Below are 7,514 nucleotides of genomic sequence, written 5' to 3'. Positions count from 1 at the left end.
CATATCTTACCTAAAGGTATTTTAATTATATATTACTATTGTACTAACAAACATAAATATATGTAGGTAATAAAAATGCCTATTGCAAATTTCCGAAAGTAGGTACTTCTCACAAAAACATGTAATGTAGGTACCTATTTATTTAATTTTTACTTTCAAGTTTAAAATCAATTGAATAAAGAAACTTACAATACAATACGATACAATCTTTTCTTAAAATAAATGTATTCAACCGTTATTTTAACGCAAACCCACTCCGTCACTAAATAAAATATTACGCCATAGTCAATAGAAAAATTAAATTATTAGAATATTGCCATCTAGTGGTAAGTAATGGAAACAACGAAATGTATAACGGTATAACTTTCTATTGAATTAGTTCTAAATATATAATAATAGATGTCGTTGGTCACAGTATTAGCATTCGCCGTAGTATTTTTCAAATGCAGTACAAAATATCAATGATTTTTTTAAATATTATTACTGATCAAGTTTTGGAACTTTATACCTATGCCGAGACCATTCGTTGTACTCGTTCGTATTATCTTTGCAATTCCGAAGAAATCTATAAGGTAAAGCTGAAGAGTTTGTTTGTTTGTTTGAACGCGCTAATCTAAGAAATTATTGTCCGATTTGAAAAATTATTTCGTTGTTAGATAGCCTATATTTTATCGAGGGAGGCTTCATCACGCGACCAACAGGAGCGGAGCCACGCCGCTTCTATCATTTATATATTATACATAACATAATTAATGTCAGTTGGTCAATAGTAGGTATCCATGACAATCTAATTTTTTTTTTTTTCGTTTTAATGTCCCTGCAGTGGTCCATAGATGATAGGTAGCTTCCCCAACAAGATTCGCTTTCTTATTTACAAAAAACAGAACTCGAAATACTATACAATCTAACGTTACGTACACCCTCAACGATATAAAAGTATACAATAATAAATATATAACAACGCACACAATAGTTGGAAATCTTGTGTCGGACCAAAGCGGGCGATCCATCAAGCTGTCTGCACTCACAATATATTTAGTGGAAATGCTCTCAATCGCCCATTCTCAACGCTGCTGATTTCTGCCCGTTGTTATTTTAATACAGCTTTATGTTATTTTTGTTGCTAGATAAATAAAATTTGGTACCTATTTCACGCAATCTTCGCATTGCCCATATTTATAGTTCACACATCAAATTATATTTTTGGCACAAAAAGCAGTCATTGACGTTTTCTTACAAGGTAGGTAGTGTATTTATCAAAATTCATCTAAATCAGTTTAGCGGATTAAGGGTAAAGGGTAGCAAAGTAAACGATAAGTCGATAACTAACACTTTGAACAGTTACTTACAAAAAAACAGCTACGTTTGAATAGTATCCATAGGTGATACTTATAGCTTAACAATTACTTAGATATAGTACTTTCTGAAATCAGATGCAAAACATAGGTACCTACTTACCTATAGGGACGTAAATTTCATACCAATCACGAAAAACACTAAAATGAAAAATCCCCAATCCCTAAAAAGGAGCAACATATCCGACGATTTGTTGAATCATCATTGAGTCATTTTCGGCAAATCAATTTAAAAATTTACAATGTTACCTGGCGGCTGGCTTAAGTACCTACAGGCTACAATCAGCCATGTAAAGAAAAAACACACTTAGATATAGCCATATAGGCGTACCTACCTATAAGAAAATTTAACTGGATTTCCTATCTAGAGTCTAGACAATCCTATATAGGTACGTACGTATATTGTAGTTTCTACAGAAAACAGGAAATTCATAATATGCAGAGCCCTTCAATAAATGATATTATATATTACACAAGCAAGATAGTCTTCTTACACATATACATTTACGTACGCATAACATTTATTTTCTAAAAAAATTAAGTAAAAATCCATTTAGTATATTACCGCTCGCACGTGCGCTCGCTGAATCTGTCCAGTGTCCTTACGCCGGTGATGGATCGACGATTTTACCAGAATTATATTATTTTATTTCTGCACGAAACTCGGGAGATTGACGTTTTTCGTTAGCCGAGTATTGTGTTGTTTTTTACGTCAACAAGGTTACGTGGGAAATTGAGATGTACAATTTTATTTGGGAGTTCTCGCTTGGTGTTTTACCTAAAATTATAATGTGGTAGAATTTCTCAGATTATTATGGCTTATGGCTAGCTGTAGATTTAGCATAGGTATTTTATCATGTTGGCTGCGTTAATTTGAGTTAACTAGATGATGTTATTAATTAGGAATTATGATCTACGGATGCAGGAATGTGGGAATCAGCTTAACTTTCTGACTAGACTTAATTTAGAATTATTAGAACATCATATTATGCGGCCACAAAAAGGAGGTTTCTTTTGCTCTATATTTTTTTTTTTTTTTCAAGATTGATTCCGGTTCTCATAAAACCTACTTCAAATTTGGTAGTAGAAAAAATGCTCACGTTATCTTAGACCATAATATTTTTTTAAACGAAAAAAATTTTTTTTTTATTCCACTCAATTCGAAAATATCTAAATATATATTTTTTCAACAGTCTAAGTAATCCATCAAAAGCTCGTAAACTTGCGGTATACTGACATTGTTAGCTAACAACTTCAACAGTTTAGCAACTCGTAAAACTTTAGCCGCGAACAAAATATTTTATCCGAACATTGTTTTTATAAATAAAAATAGCTAGGTAGCTATTTTATTCTTGTGTTATACAAAATTTGAAGACGGCTTAATTTACTCTAGTTCTATATTAAAACTCTATCTTTGACATTTAAGTTTTTTTTTTTAACATATTAAAATATCACTCAGCTATTTAAGATACCTATTTCCCTATCTAATCTATTTTGAAATCTATCACGTGAAAAGTGTACACACGTTTCTTTTTATTTTCATCTTATACGGTATAAATAGTATCTTCTCCAGTTTTCATTCCAACAAAATCCGTTCAGCAGCCTTCATTCAACATTTTAACGAAATTATAAGCATGATTTACTTCCTTTTAAATAAGGTAAACACCGTATAAATACTGTAATTAATTTAAAACCACAAAGCCCCGGATCAGCAGATTTTGTACCGTTGAAAGCCCCACTCTGTCCCCTTTTCAAGCAGGGTTTAAAACCAATGGGGTGTCTTGCTTCGAGTCTTTTTATATAATTGAATGAGGTATCAGTTACTGGATACTATATTAAAGAACAATCGATTTAAAACCGTTCAATAAATTATCAGTCGTCAATTCTATACTATAGCTTGACGAATGACGATGTGATTTAAATATTGAAGTGAAAGTTTTAGTGGTTTTTATCAAATGAACATCCAATGACTGATACAATCTGGCTGAAATTTGGTGCAGTTACAGATAGGTATAAAAGTGAATAAGTAGACAAATTTTATCTGAAAAAGCCGCATTCGGAAGCTTGATTTATTTCATGTTCTATAGGTAGGTATCTGTTTCTCATTACCTAATAACACAATATCACAAGTCTCAACTTTTGTAATTCTTTACAGAAGTTCTAATAACATCTCTTTCACGATATAAATACAAAATAAACACAAAAATATCGTTTCGGAAGCTCAGGATATTCATACGCGTTATCCCGGGCAAAAAGCGACTAATTCAGCTTGCCCATCCATCACGCTGTCACATACCATTAGAGACCCCGCGTACCAATGTACCTACGTTATTTTTTTTAATCATCACTGTAATTATTATTTGTAATGTAAGAAGAGGAATATGTATTCGAATATAGTAGGTACCTTGTGTGTGAAAATTGTACGAATAGGTTCGATAAAATAGGTAGGTAATGTGCGTAAAAAACGTCATAATTGGTACTTCTTTGCCATTTAATACATTTGCAAATAATATTTATCTAGATAGTGTATCTGGAAACAAGCTCAAGCCAAAAAACGGAAAATAAATGGATGTAAGTAATATTACGATGCCTTAGAGAAGACAATGCCTACTTAACCTACATTTTGTCGCAAACAAAACTTTTTCATTGGCATTAGGTACCTAAGTACAAGTTTTGAAAAAGGGGATTGAAAATTTTGTATGTTGTGAAACTTGAAAGGGCTATATTTTTGTGAATCAACTAGGTAACTGTAATATAAAACCGTAGTCAGTAGAAAGCGAAGATTCAACGAAGATTCGTCGATAAATTAAAATAGTGGAAAGGTACCTAACCTACAAGCATAGTTAGTCTCACTATAAGCTGCGCTATAAGTAAATTTATTTATAGATTATGCAATTCGTCTTACATATTAATATTATATAATACAAGGTAATAATTATAAGCAAGTTCCCAAGTGTACCCAGTTTTCCGCTTGTATTTATGTATGTAAATAATATACATTTAAATAATTATCGAGGAATGTTATATAAATGTATAATTTAGGTGTTTACTGTTTAGCAATTACATAGTGTCAAGTCCAAACACAACAACATAGGAGTGGGTTGCTTCAAGCAATAACCTAATTTTAGTCAAATCAATATATCTCATAATATTATCTACCTAGGTATATCAAGTAAAATATATTATAAAAAAGAAAAATATTACTATTGTATTTTTTAAATTAGTTTTCTTTTAATGTTTTTATTTGTATTTTTTTAGTGTGCACAACAATCAAAATAAAAAAAAGATAACCGACCTCAAACTAGTTTACAAATGGCGACCAAATATGCCCAAGAGCCATCTCTACCAGACAATATACTTAGGTTAGTTTTTACGGCTTTGATCATTGGATCAATGGCTACTTACCCCAGTTATAGGTTCATTCTGGGTGTGTTTCAAACTCAGTTAAATAATATACTATCGATAACTAAGAACTAGTGACCTTTATTGTTTAATGTTTTATTGTAGAGCCAAAAACCCTTCATTTAAATGTAACCTTGTTATTTAACTTGCGCCTATCAAGATCAATCAATATAATTTCCCATAATTGCTTAAACCTTTGGGCTTTGGCACAATATAATAACTCTTTGTTTAACCATAAATAATTATTAATTTCATTTGTAAAAAAAACTAAGTGGTGTTGATAAAATATAATAATAGGCACCTAAAGTCAAGAGCTTTTTTTTCCCGTAGTAACTGAACACAGAGATTTCTTCTGGTATTTTTAAATTACGTATCAAAAGGACGAAAAATTCTAAATTTGTCGTGTTTTTCATTAACTTTAAATTAATAACAGTGATGTCATAGAACTTTTCTTTTATTTTACTCTATGTTTATTACTTACCTACGTGTACAGTTTTTCTTACATGCCCATGACAAACGAACATAACAAGTCTCCGTTAACATAAGTACCATAATTACTATGATAACATAAAGAAATATAGTGACTTCTTTTTGCGGACAAAGCCGCGGGATTACAGCTAGTATATCATAAATTACTCCCATGCACTACATCTAGATGTAAATAATTAGGTACAATGGGTACCAAGGTCTAGCTGACCTGCTAATTAGCAAATCCCACGCGAAATATAAGCTTTTATTAATAAGGTAGATAAATAATAAATAACAATGTAATGTGGAAATGTGTAGTTTGCATTCTTTGTAATCATGGGTCACGGGATTGCCTTATATTATTTTAGGGTTCCGTAACTAAATACCTAGATACCTTACTGTTCTGTCATAGATTAATTTGTTATTACGTAGGTAATGCAACTTTATCATTTTTGAATGCCTATTTTTTTTATCAATAAATGGAAGATGTAACAATTTATGAATAGCAAACGCAATATTTGCTCAACTGCGACGGAAGTCACAATGATAGCTACCTATAATGAAGATATACTAGAAAAAATATTATTGTCGATTTATATTGGCATCTCCCATTGGAATTCTCCGCCTCGAGATGTACCTAATCCATCAAACCGTTTACTCTACAGAGCAAAAAAGTAAAAACTTACTTCAAATAAAACATAAACCTCTTTTTCGTGCACTCGGATAATCATTGATCCGTTATGATTAGACCGTTAACCTTACAAAAAAATGTCTGCGTGTACTAGTGTACACAGTACACACGTAAGAAGTGAAACTTCTTTTTAAAAAAAAAATTTACTATATGCAACTTTACAGAAATACGTCGTCGAATCACGCGTGGTAGGGATAAGAAAAAGATGGCGCGTAACGGAAAAATGTCAAGGGTAACGAAAAAATGTTAGGTACCTACCTACTCTAATTTTTTTTCCTACCCCGATAAAGAAGTTTCACTTCAAAAACATAACCTTCCTTTCAACACAGTCGGATAATCATTGTTCTTATTATAATTTATAACCACTAATGAGACTAATACAAATTAATAAATGACTACGTGATCGAACTCACTCAAGCTATGGCCAAAAACCTTCGCACCAAACAATTTTAAAACTATTCCGACCTTACAGTTATTAATATTTAGATCCGCGTATTGTTCCGGCTAATGAACACGTTAATCACGATAAGAAATGCCCATTGCCCAATAATTATTTTAATGGAAAATTACATATCCGTAAGTATATATAGGATCTAAACTTATAGTACTAGGTATTATGACGTAGCCGAACAGCATGTATATAGATACATGCTGTTCGGCTACGGTACGGTTCATAATACCTATATGGCGTAAGAAAATATAGCGTCATACATAAGTATATAGATTCATTCCAAAACTATTTTGAACAATAGCACAAAATACTTAATAGTAGCTAACGCTGCGCTAACAATACAGACAGTAGACATCGGTCTTCTTTCAGATTCCTTAAAAATCTACTCTATTAGTTTTTATTAGTTTTAGCTCTACCTAGAGCTCATTTTATTTTAACGATGCGATTTTAAATATCGTATTATTCTCTTTTATATTGACCAATGACCATAACATATAAAAAAAATGTGTGCGTGTACTAGTGTACACACGTAAGAAGTGAAACTTCTTTATGACCTTATTTTTCAAAAAATAATTTACTATTTGCAACTTTACAGAAATACGTCAAATCACGCGTGGTAGAGATAAGAAAAAGATGGCGCGTAACGGAAAAATGTTACGCGTAACGAAAAAATGTTACACTAAATTTTTTCCAACCCTGATAAAGAAGTTTCACTTCAAAAATGTTTTCAAAGTACCTATATTTTAGTTATTTTTGAGCCGTGCCTTTTCCCTATACTTACCTTACTTAATTCATACATTAACCCTGAAATGTTCACTTACGCACAATTATCAAACGCACAAACCGAATTATTTCATTTCCTACGCAACACACCATTTAGAAGGTCATTTAACCGACCTCATAAAGGCGTGTCTTCATTCATCACGAGCTAGAGGAATTTATTGTGACCTTGTCTTAGATATTGTGTACTTTCACTTACGATTATGCGTGTATAAAAACAATGCATACCTAATATAGTTTAGCCCGCGGCTTTGTGCTTTACTGGGGTGAAAAGTAAATGTGCAAATTCCAAATTAAATACTAGCTTTCCGCCCGCGACTTCGCCCGCGTAGTCATCAACTCGCATAGTTCCCATTCCCGTGGTCTT

This window comes from Colias croceus, chromosome 10 (genome assembly GCF_905220415.1).
Source record: "Colias croceus chromosome 10, ilColCroc2.1".
Lineage (NCBI taxonomy): Eukaryota > Metazoa > Arthropoda > Insecta > Lepidoptera > Pieridae > Colias > Colias croceus.
Note: the sequence above shows the minus strand (reverse complement) of the source record.